The sequence below is a fragment of the Nycticebus coucang genome, unplaced genomic scaffold (assembly GCF_027406575.1).
Source record: "Nycticebus coucang isolate mNycCou1 unplaced genomic scaffold, mNycCou1.pri scaffold_43, whole genome shotgun sequence".
Classification (NCBI taxonomy): domain Eukaryota; kingdom Metazoa; phylum Chordata; class Mammalia; order Primates; family Lorisidae; genus Nycticebus; species Nycticebus coucang.
This window is the reverse complement of record NW_026515577.1, coordinates 2,426,719-2,447,305: the sequence shown is the minus strand read 5'-3', so window position 1 is coordinate 2,447,305 and position 20,587 is coordinate 2,426,719. Positions and strand designations below refer to the sequence as shown.

The 20,587-nt window shown below is 48.3% G+C and overlaps 1 non-coding gene and 1 pseudogene across 1 annotated transcript; both read right to left on the bottom strand.

Annotated features, from left to right (window-relative positions):
• Nucleotides 1-970: 970 nt before the first annotated feature.
• On the bottom strand, nucleotides 971-1,044 carry LOC128579290 (small nucleolar RNA SNORD65). Its single transcript, XR_008378116.1, has one exon. It is a non-coding gene; the product is annotated as a small nucleolar RNA SNORD65 (small nucleolar RNA).
• Nucleotides 1,045-15,426: 14,382 nt separating this feature from the next.
• On the bottom strand, nucleotides 15,427-19,970 carry LOC128579279 (death-associated protein kinase 1-like; annotated as a pseudogene).
• Between the last annotated feature and the right edge of the window lie 617 nt (nucleotides 19,971-20,587).

Genomic DNA, 20,587 nt, shown 5'->3' with positions numbered 1-20,587 from the left:
CCAAGTTGAATCCAAATTCTCAGCAGGCCCAAACAAAATCAGTCACCTGGAAGCTCCCAGGAGAGCCTAATTGAGCAAAGATTTTTCAGCTTACCTGATCCCCTTACACTCAAACACTTTTGCTGAAAGAATCCCACCTAGAAAAAAACAGGCAACCCCTAGTCCCAGGTCTCTTCGGGGAACAGTCATTCATGAACCAGAAAACAGTATGAGTAAGCACTGCCTGATGGGCCTCAATCCAGGCAGGCAGCAAGATGGGGCCTTGCATACTGTCAAGGGTTTTGGCTACAAAGTCATTTAAATGCTGAAGGAGATTGAACAAAGCTATGCAAAGGGATAGTACTCAAGAGGCAGCAGGGATTAGAACTCTTTGTGTCCATGTATTAAATGCTTTGGAATTGTTGCCCTCTAAGGTATAAAACTGTTAAGAGCAAAGAATTTTGACTGTAAGGAAGTTTACAAGCTTGAGTGCTTACAACTGGACTGCTAATACCTGACAGCAATAGTCAAATTTACTTTTTCTTCAAATACACATTTGTAACAACCAATACCAAAGACCATTCTTTATTATGGTATTAGTTCATGGTAAATGAATGAAAACATTACTCAAGGGGAACTAACAATTACCATTTTAAAGAACTAGCTCCCAACATAACAACCAATTTGTATAAGCTCCTGTTGGATAGGCTGGCAAGGGACAATGCTAGAAAATTTAATGAATGATACCAAATGTGCCAGTTACAGAAAACTGTTGCCCAATACTCTCTTAGCTTTGTTGAGAATGTCCTGATCCACAAGGCATATTTCTACACCAAATGTTCAACAGTTAGGTTTTCAGAATCCAAGTTGATAGCAGCTCTTGGTCCTTCACAGACTGGCATCCATCCTCGGGGGATGCAGCCTGCAAAGAAACTAAATTTCAGTTTCTCTTCCTGCTCTGACCAACAGCCATTCGCACAAGAAAAGATATCCTCAGAAAACCACAGGCTCACCACTACACAATCTGCCAGTAATTCCAGCTATTTGGGGGTGATTTCATCATTTGATATCCTATTCTTCAAATCAATTAACAAAATCAGCTGTTTATTCATTCTACTGTGGGGGTCAGATCAAGGCTTACCTCTTCTGCTTTGCCTGAGCTGCTATGGCTGCCAGCTCTCAATCTATGCACTGCAGCACTCAGTTTTCAAAAACCTGGAAAAGAGAAGCCACACACAATACAAACTGCAGATGCTGAGCAGGAGACATTTCTGAGAGCCTCATTCCAAACGTACAAATCTAAATCCATCCTAACAAGAGTCTCTGAAGACTTATTTTTATTATTGGGGATTCATTGAAGATACCAGAAACCAAGTTACACTTATTGCATTTGTTTCTTTATGCAAAGTTTTGACTACTTTTCTGTTTCAAGGTTGGGATAAAAAAACTATCTCAACATAGAATAAAATGTACCTCATGAAGATCAATGCTCCTGGCTCCAGTACTCAGCATTCGAACATGCTGGTAATCCTTCACTTATTTGCAACCTGGATGAATACAGCAATTAGGCCACAGTTGTGAAAAATTCATTCCTGGGAAGTAGCAAATGGTGAGGACTTGTTGACTGCAGTCAGACAGGAATAGTTATCCTCTGTTGGTCTATTTCACAGTTTTGAAAAAAGACTCTGTATCGTGTGAACCATCTGATCTAATGACGCAGACGACCAGACAAGTGAGTGTGATGGTCACTCAGTGGCTGAAAGGGACCCATTACATGGCTCACAAAAGGTAAGAGTGGCGCCTAAATTCAGTCGTCTGATGAGAAGCTCCCGAGTTTTGCCGGGAATCTGCGAGTGCCAGGGGGGGAAGAAAATTAAAGGATTTTGAAAAGGAACCAGAAAAGGAAGCCTCGAGAGGGCAGGAGCTGTGCACTGTGCACTGTGGAGTCAGACAGCAGGGTCCTCCCTTGCACAAGTGGGAGACCGCCGCGCCCCAGCACAGATCCAACTTTGATGTCAGAGTATCATAATGACACAAGGGTGGTGAACACGCGCGCCCAGTCAATCTGGGAACCTCAGAGAAAGAGGCCAAGCTGAACATCATTTCAGAGAGAGGTCTACCTGAAAAATCACAACCTGACACAACCTGAAAATCTAGGCAGGTCTTATCCTTGAGCCCCTGAATGCTTTTTGGGTCCTCAGAGCTTTAGGGAAAACCGATGCTCTGCAAAGATGCCCCACGGTAAGCGTGTGGCAGCCAGAGAACCTCAGGTTGAGACGATTGGGGGAATATGCGAGGCTGTGACGTTCACATTGCCAGGGTCTGATCCACACAAGCCAAGTAAATCTCACTCCATATAGAAGCGAGTGAACGCGAGGAGAGAACTCAGTGAAAAAATATCACAGTCTCTCCAGTTGCAGAGCACAGTGAACCAAGCCTGTTTCCCCATCCGCCACTCAGAGATGTTGCTGATGACTGAGTGAAGGGAGTGAGGGAGCCTGAGACTTCTCAGACCTGAATGCTCTGCTCCTTAGACCCCTTGCCCCGGGTAATCTGCGTGGAGATGGGCGAATGCCGAAAGGGAGTGAACAGCATGGTGACTTCAATGCGTTCTACTCCTGCATACCGAGTCCACCCGTGTCCCCACTCTCTGCTGTGCTGGGAGGGAGGGAGGGAGGGAGCACAGGGCAGTGACCCAGGGCCTTGGATAGGAAAGGACGCCAAACAAAGGGAGGACAAGATTGAGGTTGCAGGAGGCCTGGGCCCAGGGAAGAGCCCGGACTAGGGGGAAACAGCAGCCCAGAGTCACTGGGGGACCACCAGGCTGTCTGTAAGGGGCCAGGAACAGCTGAGGAGACGTTGGGGAGGGAGCCGAGGGCGCCCTGGAAGGCAGCTCTGCGTGTCTCAGGTGTGGCACACAGACTGTAGCCGTGGTCCTGGCCTGGGAGCCTGGGGTGGGGTGGGGTCTGCGGCCTGTATTGGGAGCCGCCGCCCTGGCACGTTGGACTTTCTTCCTGGATCTGGCCAGTTTTTCCTGTCGGATTTCTTCCGACATCCCGGGTGGTGGCGGGGGAGGGAAAGCGGGACCTACGGGAACAGGAATGGGAACTCATGGATGAGACCCAGCTGAGTACAGCAACACGTGCAGACAGACTCCAATCCCTAGCGGGACAGAAAAACAACTGAGCCAGGACAGGTGGGGCCCAGAGTTAGCAGGGAAACAGATGTGGGTGGGCGAGACCTCAATGTTCCTGGTCTATTGGTCGAAGAGTAGGGCGCCAGCCAAAGGGGCCCTGGCCGGGCAGCCCCGCCTAGTAGACTCACAATGGAAGTTGCCCACGAGCACCAGCACCGGGCCCGCCCACTCTAAGAAGAGAGGGTGTGGGGTGGGTCAAGCGGGACCCTTGAAGTCCTCCTTTAAAGACTTCTATGAACTACTGGACCTGAGAGAGGCCGCTCTCCCGGCTAAACCAACCCCGAACCCAGTGGTGCCTCTGAAACCCGCCCCCCCCACCCCTCCCAGGGCGTGGGGAGGTCTGTGGCTCCCCGATCTCGGGACAGCCCCGCGCACGCAGACTCCCTTATCTCCGAAATCAGATCCGGGGAACCCCAAACGGTCCTCAGAAGCCCCCTCCCTCAAGGGTCCCCTCTCGGATCCTGGACGCCTCTCTGTCCCACTCGCCGCCGGATCCAGCCCAGGGCACTCCCGCTGCTTCCCCAGCTGTTCCTCCTCCTGCGCCCTGAGCTCAGTCCCCTTCCCTCTGAACGCCAGCTCTGGGTCCCCAGGTTACCGTGGCCAGGGTCCTTCCAAAGCCCTGTCTGTGCACCGGGACCTCTGCTCTACACCCAGCAAGTCAATGGCTGCTGCCGCGGGCCCTCCTCTCCATCCCAAACCCGGGACTGCCCCGCTCACAACCCCCAGGCCATGTCTCAACCCCTGCCCTTTTGCGCTCCCATCTTCCAAGAGGTGCTGTGCCATCCTGGCGAGGGACCAGGGTGATCGCTCCACCTCCTTCTCCTCATCCCGCTTCCCCGCCCTGCCTCTGCAGCCTCCCTCCCTTAGCGTCTGGCCGGTAACTAGCTGATTCCGAAGCTAAATCAACCTCTTTTGATATCGATCAGGAAGAGAAACAAACAACTTAGGATTTTGGAAGGTGAGCGCTGCCCTGGCCAGCCGGATTCTAGAACTTGTCCTTGACTCTTTATCCTGGCTGGCGAGTTTTCTTGAGACACGGTCTCATCAGCGCCCTCTGCTGACGGTCGGCTCACTGCCGATTTTTCTGTATTGCACACTACGCTCACTGCCCTGGACCCTGGGCTACAGAGAGATAGATCTTCATGGCTTGAACGTTTCATCTGTGGGATATGTGCATTTAGACGTTGCCAGACGTGGCCACAGTGCTCTCCCACAGTGCTGCTCCACACTGTGCAGGAGAGCCTGTGTCCACCTACTTGGGCCCAAACGGTCATGATCGAAATCTATTCTTCATCTCCCAGGTCTGCAAGGGGTCTGTCTTCAATTAGCGTTGATTGACGAAGGCCAGCCTTTCCACGTGTCCTTGTGGGTTGCGTTTCTAGCCCGTGCCAGCCCTGGACGGGAGTCAGGTCCTGCCCTCACCTCGTGGAGACCTGGGCTGCAGGCAAGGCCCAGCTGAGAACAGCCACCCCCAACCCTGGAGAGTCCCAAGCAGGGTGGGGCCTGAGGGAGCAGGAGGTCCCTGGTGCAGCAGGCCCCCTCCTGGGGTGGGGCGGGCTGGTGGTGTTCAAGGGGAGGACAAAGGCTACCGGTCAGGGCAGGGAGCGGGTGGCGAGGTGTGGATCAGACCTCAGAATGTGGGGTGGACTCGGTGTCAAAGATTGGGAGACTACCTGGGGGGAACCCTCGCCTCCGTAGGATGGGAAGGAGAGAGACCGTAGGGATGCTTGGCTCTCTTGTTCACCGGCAAAGGCCGCGGTTGCCCCAAACCCCAACCTCAGCTCGGCTGCCGCTTGGCCTTGCAGCTTGGTTTTCCGGTGAGGCTTTGGGGGGGAACATAGGAGGGGTATGGAGGGTTCTAGACGGCCAGCCTGGACCCAGAGGGCTTCGAATCAGCCCTCAGGACGCCTCCTTTGGTGTCCCCCGGATGCCCTGAGGAGGGGCCGGGGAGACGAGGTCCAGACAAGGAGCAGAGGCAGAGCCCCCGTTCTCTCAGTCACGCCCACCACCGGGGCTTGGCCAGTGACCACAGCTTGGCAACGAAATCCACACTACCTTTTCCTGCGGACACCGCTCAGGGCAGCATGGGGAAGAGGCTGCTCTCTGCCATGGGGAGAAACCTCCATTTGCTGGTCAGCTTCTACCAGGAGGAAGGGGCCTGGGCATGCGTGGCTCAGTCCTGTCTCTGGCTCCCTGAGCCGGGGGCCAGAGGCTCTGAGAATCATACTCGGAGGCAGGGTTCATCTCCCAGGGCCAGTCATACACACGGAACACTTACTAAATGCAACGCCCTCTGGCAGAAGACGGCAAGGATGGCCGACCCTCTGGAGCTCGGTGAGGGCAGGGTTGGACGGAGGCCAGGCCTGGTCAGGGAAGCCAGGTCTGGAGAGCAAGTGGCGCCCCAACCTCCAGCGAAAAGGGCTGCCTGTGCTCAGGACCCGACTCGACAGCCTTGGCGCCAGAAAACCCAAATCTCCTTCTCTCCTAACAGCGAGGGCTGCAGAGCTTGGGGGAGTTGGGGCGAGACGTTGGTCTCTGAAGCTCTGCAACCAAAGACGCATTTCAATTCCCTTCAGTGGAAGTAAAAGATTTGGTGCCCCGACCAGACCATGTGTAAAGAGATACCCCCACCTGATTTTCCCGATTTGCCCTGTACACGAGGAGATGGAGGAGTCAAAGCCACACCTTTCACCCATTACCTGATACTGTCTCCACCATCCGCTCACGTTCCCTAAAGGGTCCTGGCCAAGGAAGACCCACATTCTCGGGCGACTAGCCACCATCAGCGGTAGCCTGGCAACTACTTTCCCGTTCGCTTCCCTCCTTCTTCTTCTCTAGGTAAGGGGGAAAATCCAGTTTGAGTTGGCACTCCATCAGCTGTGGATGGGACAAGAAGTAGTGCTCAGGAGAAGTGGAGGCCTTTCTGCCACGTTCAACTTTCCAAGGATCTGGTTGGTCTGTCGGTCTACTTTACAGCTTCGACAAAAGACTCTGTATCGTGTGCGCCGTCTGATCTCCCGACGCGGACAACCAGACAAGTGAGTGTGATGGTCACCCAGTCGCTGAAAGAGACCCATCTCTCGGCTCACAAAAGGCAAGGGTGGCGTCTAAATTCAGTCGTCTGACACGAAGCTCCCGAGTTTTTCCGGGAATCTGTGAGTGCCAAGGGGCAAAGCCAAAGGGTTTTGAAAAGGGACTAGAAAAGGAAGCCTGGAGTGGGCAGGAGCTTTGCACTGTGCGCTGGGCAGTCAGACAGCGGGGACCTCCCTTGCACAGGTGTGACCGCCGCGCCCCAGCAGGGATCCAACTTTGGCATCAGTGCATCCTAATGGCACAGGGGTACTGAACACGCGTGACTAGTCATTCTGCATTGTCTCTCCCCTCAGAGGGAGGTCTGCCAGACAAATCGAAACCTGACACCACCTGACAAATCTAGGCTGATATTATCCTTGAGCCCAGGAATGCTTTTTGACTCTCCAGAGCTCCTGGGAAAACCGATGTTCCTTCCGTAAAGAGGCTCCACGTTAAGCGCGTGGCGTCCAGAGAACCTCAGACTGAGACGAGTGGGGGGATGATTCGAGGCTGTGAAGTTCCATTTGCCAGGGTCTGACGCGCAGAAGCCAAGTAGATCTCACTCCAGATAGAAGCCAGTGGACGCGAGGAGAGGACTCAGTGAAAAATATCACAGCCTCTCCAGTCGCAGAGCACAGTGATCCAAGCCTGTTCCCCCATCGCCACTCAGAGATGTTGCTGATGACCGGGTGAAGGGCGTGAGGGAAACTGAGAATTCTCAGACCTGAATGCTTGGCCCCTTAGACCCCTTGCCGCGGGAAATCTGCCTGAAGATTGGAGAAAACCAAAAGGGAGTGAACAGCTTAGGTGGCGGGCTATCTTATGAGGGACCGGGCTCTGGGCGGGAATGTCACATCTGAGAAGCTTGGCGACTTCACTGCATTCCACTTCTGCCCTCCTTGTTCACCCTTGTCCCCAGTCTCTGCCCTGCTGAGCCGGAGGGAGGGTAGCACAGGGAAGGGACCCAGGGCCTTGGAGAAAGCTAACCCAGTTACAACCTAAGAATAGGGAGAATGGGGAAAATGAGGGGATGTAGAAGGGAGGGAGGTGGAGGGAGGGGGATTAATGGGATTACACCTGTGGTGCATCTTACAAGGGTACATGTGAATCCTAGTAAATGTGCAATGTAAAGGTCTCAGCAAAATAACTAAGAAAATGCTATGAAAGCTATGTTAACTAGTGTGATGAAAATGTGTCAAATGATCTATGAACCAAGTGTATGATGCCCCATGATCATATTATTGTACACAGCTATGATTTAATAAAAATAAAAAAAGGAAAAAAATGGTAGTGTGTAGGCTCCTCCATAATTCAGGATTACTATTCAGAGAAATGAAAATATTTTCCATTCTCTCAATAGCTATGCTACCTGAAGCTACTGTGGCCTAGGGTGCAAGGACATAGGTATATATGGTCCCAGGCCTGCGTCACAGTGCCCAGGAGAGTCACAGAGAGTTTCTGAGGGTGATAGGGAAGAGCAGGAGGAGGGTGTGGCCACTATCCTTCTCCTGCTGCCAACAGCCCAGCAGATCCCTCCATCCCTCCTGGGCCCTCTGCCCCCCACCCCCATCATGTTTTCCAACTTTATCCTTCTTTATCTGATATATTTGCCTCAGTGAACTTTTCTTTCTTTCATCCATCATCCAGATATTACCCAAGCCCCTGTTACCATGCAAACCCTTAACTTGGACCTTGAAAGTCTGAAATAGTGCCTGGAATTTCCGAATGTTCTAGACATTAATAGTCTTGGGATCACACACATTGTCACAACAATGTTATCTATAGAATGCTTTTGCCTCCCATTAACCCTGCTATGAAACCTAAAATTGTTTTGAATTTATTTAGTTTTAAGAAGTTTGTTAGCAAACATTTTGTTTTAAAGTCAGCCATTTTCATTCCCAATCAGAAGGGTTGCTTCAAATAATTAAAACTAGCAACTCGTTATTCAATATCTTATTTGTTATTCAATAATATGTATATTTAATATAAAACTAAGTATATAATAACAATTTTATTTAACTAAAATAAAAATTTATCTATAACTGCAGTGATTGTGGGGATAAATTTGTAGGACATATTTTTCTGGAGTTAGCAAAGCATGAACTGTACAAAAGACTTTGGGGACATGTTTCACACACACACACAAACACACATACATACACACACACACACACACACATCCTTGATAATTCAGTGATTCAATTTGCAAATCCAGGAATCTATCAATTTCTTATTTTATTTCAATCTTGATTCATTGTATTGTCCACAGTTTTTGTAATCTTTGAAATAGAGTCCCTGCCCTCTACATCAGCCGTGTAACAGATATGTAGTACCCCCAAGCCAGGCATATGTTAAGCTATTGACTCTCAGTCCTTGGTGTCAGGGTGGGACCTAGGAGGGCCAAAGTGTTAAAGCAAGGTGTCACCTGTGGCTCAGTGGGTAAGCTGCTGGCTCCATATAATGAGGATGGTGGGTTCAAACCCATCCCTGGCCAAACTGCAACAAAAAATAGCTGAGTGTGTGGTGGATGCCTATAGTCCCAAATGCTCAGGAGGCTGATGCAAGAGAATCACCTGAACCCAGGAGTTGGAGGTTTCTGTGAGCTGTGATGCCACAGTATTCTACCGAGGGTGACAAAATGAGACTCTGTCTCAAAAAAACAAAAAAAAAAGTGTTAAAGCATCTATGGCTCAGGGTCTATACCTCAGTGGTTAGGGCACCGGCCACATATACTGGGGCAGGTGGGTTCAAACCCAGCCCAGACCTGCTAAAATGACAATGACAACTACAACAAAAAAATAGCCAGGCGTTGTGGTGGGCATCTGTTGTCCCAGCTACTTGGGAGGCTGAGGCAAGAGAATCGCTTAAGCTGAAGAGTTTGAGGTTGCTGTGAGCTGTGATGCCATGGCGCTCTACCTAGGGTGACATAGACTCTGTCTCAAAAAAACAAAAACAAAAAAAAAGCAGAATCTAGTCCTTAGCAGCCTCCCCTGACTATCCTAAGGGCCACATAAATGTGACCTTTCTCATTTTATAAATATTTACTTCTGGAAACTAGAAGAGAGAGACATCTGTAAGTGTGAGCCTCTTCCCTTGACCATATAGTGCAGTCTTAGCATTAAGCTATTAATGCTAAACAATGTAGAAAAATTATCCTAAGGTTTATTAGCAGTTAATAAAATGATCTTTTTTTCTAGGAAAACAGAAAAGCAGATAGACAGCAACACAAATGTTTTTGCTCAACTATACTAGGTGCTTTCTCTCCTTGGATTTTAATTTTTTTGTCCCCAAAATTAAAAAAAAAAAAAAAACACAAAAACATGTATTTCATGCCCAGTCCAAAATACAGAATGAAATGTGCCTGAAGATGTTTATCCTGGCTGTATTAACAGTAGGTAACGATGCCTGAGTGTTTCATAGTAGGAGTTGGGACCTAACAATGTTATTGCAGAACTATGTCACCGTGAAAACTGATGTTTCTGAAAAGCTTCTAATAACACTGAAAAATAGCGACATTGTAATCTTAGAAAAAAAATCATAGGGTATATACAATCAAACACTTCTAGGATTTCAGTGACATTAAAATCTGTCTAGAAACAGCCAAGGGGAATAAAAACTTCCATTGCTTCAAATTGCCTGAGAGCCAAGGGGCCAGTGGCTGTGGAGGCCGGGCCAGGGGGATAGTGGCTGCTGACGCTCAGCTCGGTTGCAGGAGCTGGACCCTCAGTCATCACTGCCTGGTTCCCTGTGAATTCCAGTCAGAAAATCCTGTGATTTAGAGGCAGCAGCCCTGGCCTCCGTCTCGAGTGACTGGCCTTCCCTTCTTGGAAGATGAAATGATTCTCATCCACACTGGATGTGACACAATCTGACAGCTCTGCAGAGCTCCTGTGGGGCTCAGGCTGGGGCTGGGGCCTCAGAATCTGAGGCCCGACGGTGGCACCAAGTGGGAAGGGCAGAGCAGAAGGAAGTTCTCACGATGTTCTGTTTAGTCATTTTGATTGTGGGAAACACTCTCACAGCTGAATCAGCAGGAATCAAGGCTCTTGGCCAGAAAAACAAGCCTTTCTGGCCAGAGAAAGATGTAGCCCTACCCACACCCCACACCCCACACACATATATGCACATACATACACACGAACACACAAACTTGCACACACATGCACTTACACACATATACACATGCACACACCCCTGTTGCACACATACACACCAACTCAATTACACAAGTGCATGCACATGTGCACAGGACACATACACATACACTTCTGTACATGTACACAAATGCACACATACAATATGCATGCAGACACAGGTATACTTATGACACACATTCACACACATGTGCGCACACAGTATAACATGAAGTATAAAGGGTCCTCAGGGTGGTCAATGTCCTGACACTTAGTCTGAACGGTCCATGACTGATCACATCTACATCTTTTAATGTCTTTTCTATCTATCTCAAAGAGGGTAGTGGAACCAAGCCGTCTTCAAGATCGTAGTTGTGACATTTGCACAAGAATGTTTATTGCAACCCAATTCATAATAGCCAAGACAGGGAAACAGCCCAAGTGCCCACTGACCCATGAATGAATTAACAAATTGTGGTGTATGTACACCATGGAGTACTGTGCAGCCATAAAAAAGTTGGAGACGTTTATGTTTACCTGGATGGAACTGGAACATATTCTTCTAAGTATCTCAAGAATGGAAAAACAAGAATCCAATGTACTCAAAACTACTATGAAATTAATATATAATCACCTCCCTACACATTCACATGAATGCCAAAATATAACTATAGTCCAGAAATTAGAAGGGAAGAGGAGAGACAGGGGAGGAGAGGGAGGATATGGGAGGAGGCAGAGTATTTGGGGGGACCTCACCTAAGGTGCATGATGCAACGGTACATTTCAAAACTATTAAAAAATGAGTATAATTGTGATAGATGTGTTACTTAGTTCAATGTAAGCATTTCCCATTGTATATTGAAGCAGTACCCTGAACCTCATAAATGCATCAATGTACAAAGTTATGATTTAATAAAAAGTAGTAATAATATGAAATAAACAACAACAAAATAGATCCTAGTTGTGAAAGTCTGTGACTTCAGTGGGAAAGTTGGTCTCATCCACCCACAACTCACCTGAGCTGCTTCTCTATACCCAGACAAGAATTCCATGGGCTTGAGATACAGCCCAGGGCACATGTCAGGTCACCCTCACCTGCCTTTGCCCCTGAGAGTGATGGTGTCAGGAACAGCCCAGGATCTCTGAGGACCTATCCCCAACCCCTACCATGTTCACACAGGTGGAAAATTTGTTCCTAGATGGTGCAGTGGCTCAAGTCTGTAATCTCAGAATTCTGGGAGGCAAAGATGGGAGGATTGTTTGAGATCAAGAGTTTGAGACCAGGCTGATAAAGAGCAAGACCCCATCTCTACCAAAAATAGAAACACTAGCTGGGCATTGTTGTGAGCACCTGTAGTCCCAGTTACCTGGTAGGCTGAGGCAGGAGGATCACTTTAGCCCAAGACTCTGAGGTTGCTGAGAGCTTGGCTGATGCCACAGCACTCTAGCTGGGCAGCAAAGTGAGGCTCCATCTCAAAGAGAAAAGAACAAACAACAACAAAGAATTTGTTCTTAGAAGGGATTAGCAGCTCTGTCCTGGGGCATTTCCTGGGCTTTCTGCCCAGTGGAGGTGGAAGGGGAATGACTGCTCCTTGAAACCTCCTTTCAGGGGTGCCCTTGGTCTACTTTCTCTGGCCGGAGCATATATCTGGGGCAGACGAACCTGTCCTCCTTAGCCCCCATCTGGAAGCTGTGGAGTTTGGCACCTCCAGCCTCCCATCAGCATGTGACTTTTGGTTTCAATGGTAATGTCTGACCTCACCCTCAGGAAAACCCAGCCATGATCTCTGTATATAGCCCCGAGAGCAATTTCCTCAGACAGCTGTGGAGCTGAGCCCTGGGGCCTGGTTGTTGAGCCAGGCTCAGCTGCACCCAGCTATGTGTCCCTGTCACCAGCATGGGGTTGGCAGCATCATAGGTGCTCAACAACCCTCTGGGGAATGATGAAACATAGCTCGCTACTCACTCCTCCTAAACAGCCTTCTAAACAGTGTGGGCTCAGTAAGCCCTCAAGAATCTAAAGTCCTACAAAGACCAGGGCACCATCCTGTGCATGAATTCAAATCAGAAAAAAAAAAAATAATAACTGTAAACAGAGAAGCCAATGAAAACTCTCACTCCTTCCCCTATATGACCACTTTAAAGGGTTTGTTTCTTTGTTTGTTTGTTTAAATCCCAAGTCCCAAATTCTTTCCAAAGGCAAGCAATCATTTTTTTTATCCCACTTTGGGGTGGGGGGGCTCAGCTTTGCTGGGCTGCTCTAAATACAGTGGGTAGCCTCGTCCATTACTCTGGCAGCTTTGTTGTTACCTGGACATTTTTAGAGTCCAGCTTTACCTTTTACCCCTTATATAAAAATTATAAAAGATACATAACATAAAACTTACCATTCTAACCATTGGAACTGGCCGGGTCAGTGCCATTAAACATATTCACACTGCTGTGCAATTGTGACTAATTCATCTCCGGAACACTTTTATCTGCAGAACTGAAACCATCTTTTTACCCTTAATGAAAGCCTTCCACTTCTAGGCTCAGATGTCCTGACTGCCCTTTGGCTTGTACAGTCTGGCTGGCAGCCGGCAGCCCTTTACACAGGAATAGCCAGCCTGGCCCTGTTCTTTGGAGTGGCTTTTCAGGATCTGGAAGACTGGTATGTTCTGTGGACATTGATAGGCCAAATGTACTCTCATGATTTCTGTGAGTCCTGCAGTTGTCGTTGTGAACCCCTTTTTACAGAAAAGACCACCACCATTCACCCCAGAGATCTGATTCTGTTTAGAATTGGTGAGAATCCAGATTCTGAGTCCACTGGAAGTCCCACAAGTGTCCTCAAGACTACACCATAGAGGCTTTCTGTCCTTGGGATGCTTTTGTCCATACTGGAGACCTCAGACACCCCCGGGTGACCAAAGATGGAACTTGATACCCAGGAGCAGCCATACCACAGCCCAACGGTGATGAGGAACATGTGGCCTGAGGACGTTTCATCAATTCCAAGAGAAAGGTTCCATGACCGGCTTTTCTTTCAGGCTCCCAAGTCCTTGCATCTTCTGATTCTTATGGTGGCCATAGGAGCTACTGTCCGGTTTCTCCCCTCCTTCAGGGGGCAGAGCCAGCTACACAGGTGGGGCTTTGCCAGTTTTAGCCTGACCACTCTCTGGTACAGAAGACCCCAGACTGCCCCATGCAATGCCCCCAGGGCATCTCCCAGGATGGGCAGTGAGGTCAGTGATCCTTAAGCTCTTGAAGTTTGGGATGTAATGGTTCCTGAGTATGACCGCAACACCTTCAGAGCCCAAAGGTAATGAACACTCTTCAGATGCTTTGCATTTCTCTGCCCAACACCCTCCCCTCATCCCCTTCCTCTGTTGCCAGAACTTCCTTTTTGGAGAGAACTGCTTCCTCCCCCCAATATCCACACAAGGTCACTGGGGCGAGCCCAGTCCTAGTAACTCTGTCTCCTCAAGCCTTTGACATTTGCACAGGGACAGCTACGTGACCCAACTGGTCCAATCAGAGTCATTCTCTGGAGTTTTACATGCAGATGCTCTGGTTTTAGCTCCTCTCTGCCATATCCCTGCAATACAAAGCTCCTTTCAAGTAGGAGAGAATGAGGCCAACACCTAGAGGAGGAGTTAAGACAAGGAAAGGATATTCCACTCCTTAAGGCTTCAACATTTACGTTTGGGCATAACCCATTCTGGGTATTGCTATATGTAGTTGTTAATTTTATTCATTACTATTTCTCCTCTCACTAGAAAAGTAAATCATATTTCTTGTGGACAATTTGGGTGAAAAAATGAACTTCAAATGTAGTTTGAATTTGAAGAGGGGCAACAAATTACATACCTTTTGCTATAGGTTTTCTCTTGCTCGTGGCGCCATTTCCTTCACTTTTGCATAGAAATAGCGAAGCTTTTTCTGTTCCCCAGTGTCCAGGCTCAAAGACTGCATTTGGCTTTTTGGTTCACCCAAGGAAAATGAAAGGGGCTTCTTTTCTTTAAAATAAGAAGAAATGTGAAGGTCATCTGGGTTCTTTGAACTTCCCAGTGTTAGTAATAATTAATCAACTAAATAAAATGGGGTGTTTTCAACCTCTGAGCATTTAGTCTTAATTAATTCTTGGATTTCAGATTGGTCTGTCTTAAGATATGTGGGATTATTGGAAATGATAACACAACAAAGAAAAAGAAATCATTTTGAATTAAAGACTAACAAAAGTAATGCAACAATCATTTATTAAAAAAAAGAAACAAGAAAAATCATAAACTTTCTTATGACATCTTATAGATTAAGTAAAAATACCAGTATTAATATATAAGTATGTACTTAGTGCATATGTATATATACATATTATATAACATTAACATCACATGCTTCTCAGGACAGAAGAATTTCGACATGTTCCCTCGTATCAATTTAAAACTCGATCACAATTTAAAATCACTGAAGAAAACTTGCCTTCTTTATTTTCTATGTTTCAGGAAGTTATCAAACCAGGATCTAAAAGTGGAAGCCATCTGCTATGCACCAATTACAACGGACTGCCACAAGTGATGAATCAGGGACCTTCTGAATTCTTACACAGCTCTCCCTAACCCTGCAACTGTGTCAACTTTCTACCTGAGATGACAGGGAATGATTAAGTCGGTAGGTTTGCTGCTGACATTTACAATGACATTGAAACCAAAGAAAATGACAACGTCTTCTCATAGCAACAACACTGACCATGAAATTACCCTGGAGGAAGATCCCTTTCTCTCCTTTCCTTGCCAAACGAAACACAGAAATCGCTGGAAAGAATAAAAATGAGAACATTCAGGGTGAAGCACCTCTGGCGGTGATCAGCATACAGCAGGGAGAGAGAGGTAGCGTTTCCTTGGTGACAGCTGCTGGCTGACTCTGACAATTTCAAACACACTCTCTTCTGCAAAGGCACTCACATAGTGTCTGTTTATAAATTATACAGTGGGATTCCGTATGTGGGAGTTTCTCCTACACATACAAAAGAGAGAAGCTGAGGAGGAGATGGTATAACAAAGCAAAGAGTATAGGAAATACATACTTCGGATAAATGTGCACTTTTCTGTTTTTAAAGGACAACCCATAGAGCAGCTAAAAAAATTTCATGGAAATGTTAGGAATTCCAGTAGAATTCCAGTAAAAGCAAAGTACTGGAGGGCGAGATGATGTCCAAAATACGGAGGAGCTACACTAGCTTTTCAAATGGCCAAAGTCAAGGTCTGCTCTGTTCTGGAACTAGAAGACTGTCCACAGACAAGGGAATGGGTGAGAGGAAGGAAGGCAGCAGGGGCCGAGGGCCAGCTGGAGGGAGGGGAGGGCAGCCCTCGGGATGGGGTGAGGGAAGGAACGCCCTGGGCATCTCGGGTGCAAGGATGGGCCGCACCCCCTTTGCTCTGCGGTCACAGCTAACCTCACTGGGCCACCACCGAGCTAATGAAATTGTAGGTGGTGCCGCTGTTGCAGCTGGAGGCGTAGGTGTCCGGGCCTTTGCCCTCCAGGTTGATTTTGAACACAGAGGACGCCTTCAGCAGAATGTCCGCTGCGTCCCAGTGGCCCAGCTCCCTCAGTTTGGACATGAGGACGCTCACTGCGCTGTCGGGGTAGGAGGTCCTTTCCTGCAGCAGGGCATGCATCAGGCTGGGAAGGAAGTCCTTGGCAGCCTCGCTGCTATTGTACTTTGCCACGAGGTCCGGGAGGCCCAAGTTCATGGCTAGCAGGCACCAGTCCTTCCCCATGCGGTCGGGCGGGTCCAGCAGACGACTCAGCTTCCTCTGCATCAGGAGGTTCAGGTCGGACACGTGGATGTCCATGCCGAGGCTGGCCTGCTAGTAGACCTCGTGGCAGCTGAAGCACATGATGCTGCTGAAGCTTTCCTTGTACCCATGGTGTTTTTCAGGGAGGTCTCACCATGACGGGCTCATGGTGCTCCCGGCTACTGTGGGCTCAGGTAAGGCTTCACAGTCAGCAGCCCCGGCAGCGTGGTGGCCATGACGGTCTCAATGGTGCTGCACACCGAGTCCAGCAGCAGGCAGCACTTGACCTTTCCCGTCTCCAGCCCGCACACCTGCACCTCCATACCCTGGCTGTGGTTGACCAGGAGCACCAGTAACTCGGCCTGCAGTTGGCCCCCTTGTAGCCGTTCACCCACAGGCGATGTCTGTGACCCCCTCAGTGCTCTGCTGGTGGATCCACTGGTACAGGTTCACCTGCACCTTGTGAAAGATTCAGTACGGAAAGTGGGTGAGGTGCTCCACTGGCATGATGTGCATGCCGCGGTACACCATCATCTTGTCTTCATCAGCCCAGGAGCGGTTCAGGTTGTCTGTCTTGACCAGCACGGGCGTGTCCACCATGGTCCCACTGCTCAGGTCCTGGGCACAGATGTCCATGGCGTCCAGGATCTGCAGCAGCTCCTCCACGTCACTGTCGGGCACCAGGCGCTGGATGTCCTCCACGGTGTAGCTGTCCGGTAATGGTGCAGGGCCCGCGGGGTCTCCATGGACAGCAGCTTTCCCAGCACGTTGGTGCAGAGCCAGCGGGGGTACAGGAGTAGCACGTCCTGGACTACCTCACCCTGCATGATGTTGATATGCCAGAGGGGGCGAAAGACGGTCCAGCTTAGGGAAGGAGCCCTGGCTGGGGGCACCAGCCATTCAGCAGGAAAGGACCTGACCCCAGTGAGAGCGTCTGAGCTGATGTTCTGAGGGGTGACCCAGGGTGACTCTCAAAGAGTTAACACTAAATGGGAAAAGCATCAAGGTAGTGTCAGAAGAGAGATTGTGGACAACAGCTACCCTTGAGTTTTCACAAAGGTCAGAGTAATGAAAGAAAAAAATACAAGAAATTGCTACCAAATGCAGTGAGTGATTTTAGACTGGATTCTGAATCCCAAAATAAATAGAAACATAAAAAAAGTGAATGGGCTCAGCGCCATTGCACAGCGGTTACAGTGCCAGTGAAGTATAGGGCACATGCATGAGGGTCTGTGGCACTACTCTTGCAACTTTGCTGAAGTCTTTACATTTTTCAAAAGATTTTTCAAAAAGGATTCAGAAGGTTATATTCCATTATGTAAATTGTAATCAACCATACAAAAAGGTCTGGAAAGGTAGGCTGCCATGATAACTGTTAGCCCCAGAGATGGGGGGAGCAATGAGATGGGGGATGGTGACCAGAGGTGACTTCAGGTTTATGGTTGCTTACTTCCTTAAAAAATCAGAAGTCAGAAGGAAAAAAAAATGTGGCTAAAAACAGAAGTAACTTTCCCTTTACCCATCAGTTCCACATCCTGTCTTCCCTCCTGTTTCGGGCTAGTTCTATGGATAATGGCCACCCAAGGTGGACGCCTTCCTCCCAGGGAGGCTCAGACTCTGTGCACAACAGGAGTACATTTCTACCCACAGCCTGGCTTAAACCTTCCACTTGGCCTCTGTCTAGGATTCTGTTTAAAAATTAGCCTAGGTGGAACAACTCCTGAAGGTGGAGCCAATATCTATGAAGTATTTGACATGGCATTGGGTGGAACACCCTTTGCAATTTCCTCCTAAAGACTTCTGTCTGCTTAGTGTCACAAAAGACAGAGATTGAAAACTGTCCCCCGGTGGAGCAGAGTGAGGAGGTGACACAGCTAACCAAATGCAGTGTGGCCCTGGACCAGAAGGGACACATCAGAAGGGCTCCTGAGGAAATGGGAGTGAGATCTGAAGATCAGAGACCAGAAGAAGGCAAGACTGTGGGAGGGCTGGGGCTGGGGGAGGGGCATATGGTGTAGACGCCCCTTTATTGTCATCTTTCTTTAAGTCTGCGTGTACTGTGAAGTCTCAGGGCAGAGAGGGATGATGGCAGAGAAAGCAGATTATATGCTGCCATCTAGAAAGGTGCTAGTCAAATGCTAGAATGCAAGGGAATTCTGTGAAAGGAGTTTCTTATTACAAAGAAAATACTTTTTAATATCCAGTAGTATCTTATAATCTATGCTTTGATCCTGTGCCTGTCTTTTTCCTCATATTCAATCATTTAAACTATTCCTGGAGGAGTCAGCAGATCAGCTGCTGTAGAACTGGGAGTTTACTGGCTGACAAAATTACTGCCCGAGGCTCTAGTTTTCAGGGTCATTGGATTCAAGTTTAGCCTCAAGAACACATGGTTCACAGAGGCAAACCTGGCAGCCGAGACTGCAAAGGCAGCTTCTGGCTTTCAATAACTTCAGGGCTGCTTCCAGTTTTAATACTCAGATCACTCTTCTTGGCCCAGAGTACCTTGTGTCTCCTGATTTCACCTCATGGAGGGACTCAAAAGCTTTGTCCCTTTTCTGGGGTCGGGCAGGTGGTGTAATCAGAACAGATTTCCAAACCACACCCCAGTGCCAAATGTAACACAGCCAGAGCAAAGACTCCCATTTTGGGGTGATTTCTAGCAGGCATCACTGGCTGTTTTTTTTTTTTTTTTTTTGTTTGTTTGTTTGTTTGTTTGTTTTTTTCTTTTTTTAATGTGTTCCTTGCATTTTTATTACTCTGTGTGTCTGCACTATATCTCTGTCTTAGTCAAGTCTCAAACATTGTCTCTATGAGAACACCTCACTGCCTTTTTCAATTGTGAACCCAAAGAATCTGTTCAGAAATGGTACATTCACATACCTTGGAAAGCAGCCCTTCTGGGGGCTTCCAGGAATAGCAGGGAAGTTCTGGCTGCCCAGGGAGAGTGAAGAGCTGCCCAGTTACCCAGGGTAGCAGACAATGTGCTCCCCAACTAGGAGAAGCTGGTAAGCCAAACAAAACAGGACAAATGACTGCTTCTACCGTGAGGTAGGAAAGCAGGGAACTGCGGCTCAAAGGGTCACTTGAGGCTGGATGTAAGTCACAGGTCTGGAAATTTTATGGGTAGTTGGGTCATTTTCACTCTGCCTCCCCAGCTCATACCACCTTCAAGAGCTGGACTTTGGGACAGACTTGAGTGTGCGGCGCTCTCACCTCATCTGTATTGTGGAGCTGCTGAGCTATGCGCCTGAGGTCCTCCTCGCTGGCCGGGGGATTCAGCTGGTCCTGCACGTCATACACAAACTGCTGTAGCGACATCAGCTGCTTGAGCCCATTGAGCTTCCTCCAGGAAGGCAGCGTGGAGATGATTTTCTCACACAGGTGAGTCATAGGAGGGCAGACCAACAACAGGTGGGGCAGGACAGGTGACCTTGCTCACAGTGTGGATGCTCTGAGGAGGACCCAGGTAGAGATGACACCTTTCCTTCAGGCATGTTGCACGGGGTTGATTTGATGAAGGAGTAAGCACTTTTATGGCTGAGTACTGGCTGAGCTGGTTATTTCCTTACAATTGTTTTAAACCGAATCTATTTCTCAAACATAAAGTTTTATAAGAGGCTTTTTAGTTATATTGATAATGTCAAATAGATGGTGAAACTTCCAAAAATGTTTTGGAATTGTGGACTCAATCATTCAATCAACTAATATTCACCACCTCCTAATGTTTACTCACTTCTTCCTCAGTCCTTTCCTCACTCCCTCTCTCCCTCAATGGCAGAGCAGCTGATCACTCCACAGCTGGATTCAAAATCGTCACTCGCTCTCTCCCGTCTAGAGAAGGCAGCCTTAATCCAGACACGGTGGGGACGCCTAGGACCTTCTACAGGCTCAGATCACTTGCCCACTAGTTTCTGTGACCAGAGTCCTCCCAGGCCTCACTAGACACTCCCCCATGTGCTCATTCTGACATGGTGTGACCCACTCAGGAAAGCAAGGATTGATGGTACTCAAGGGCCAAGTTTTCATGAGAGAGGAGTTTCCTGAGAATCCCTAAAGCATGATGGGAAAGGAAGCCTGGTTTTGACAGGGCAGTGTTTTGGAAGGGGGCGGGGATGCAACAGGAGGTGGGACCGGAGGAAGGCACACACCTTCCCCAAGTGTGTGCCTGGGCTTCAGTGGTAGCAGGAGAACATGTGAGCACTTTTCCACTTTAGCATTTTTTCTATTTCACACATTTACCCTTTGATTACCAATTTTGGTGAGCTTTTCAAATACAAATATTATGGATTGTAGCCTTTTATCCGTCAAATGTGTTAAAATATTTTTTTCCAAGTCTATTCTATCCTTCCTTTGTTTATGGAATTCACTTGCCAGAAAAAAATTAGAAAAAATGTTAAGTTCCTAAATTAGTATGTTTTCTCTGA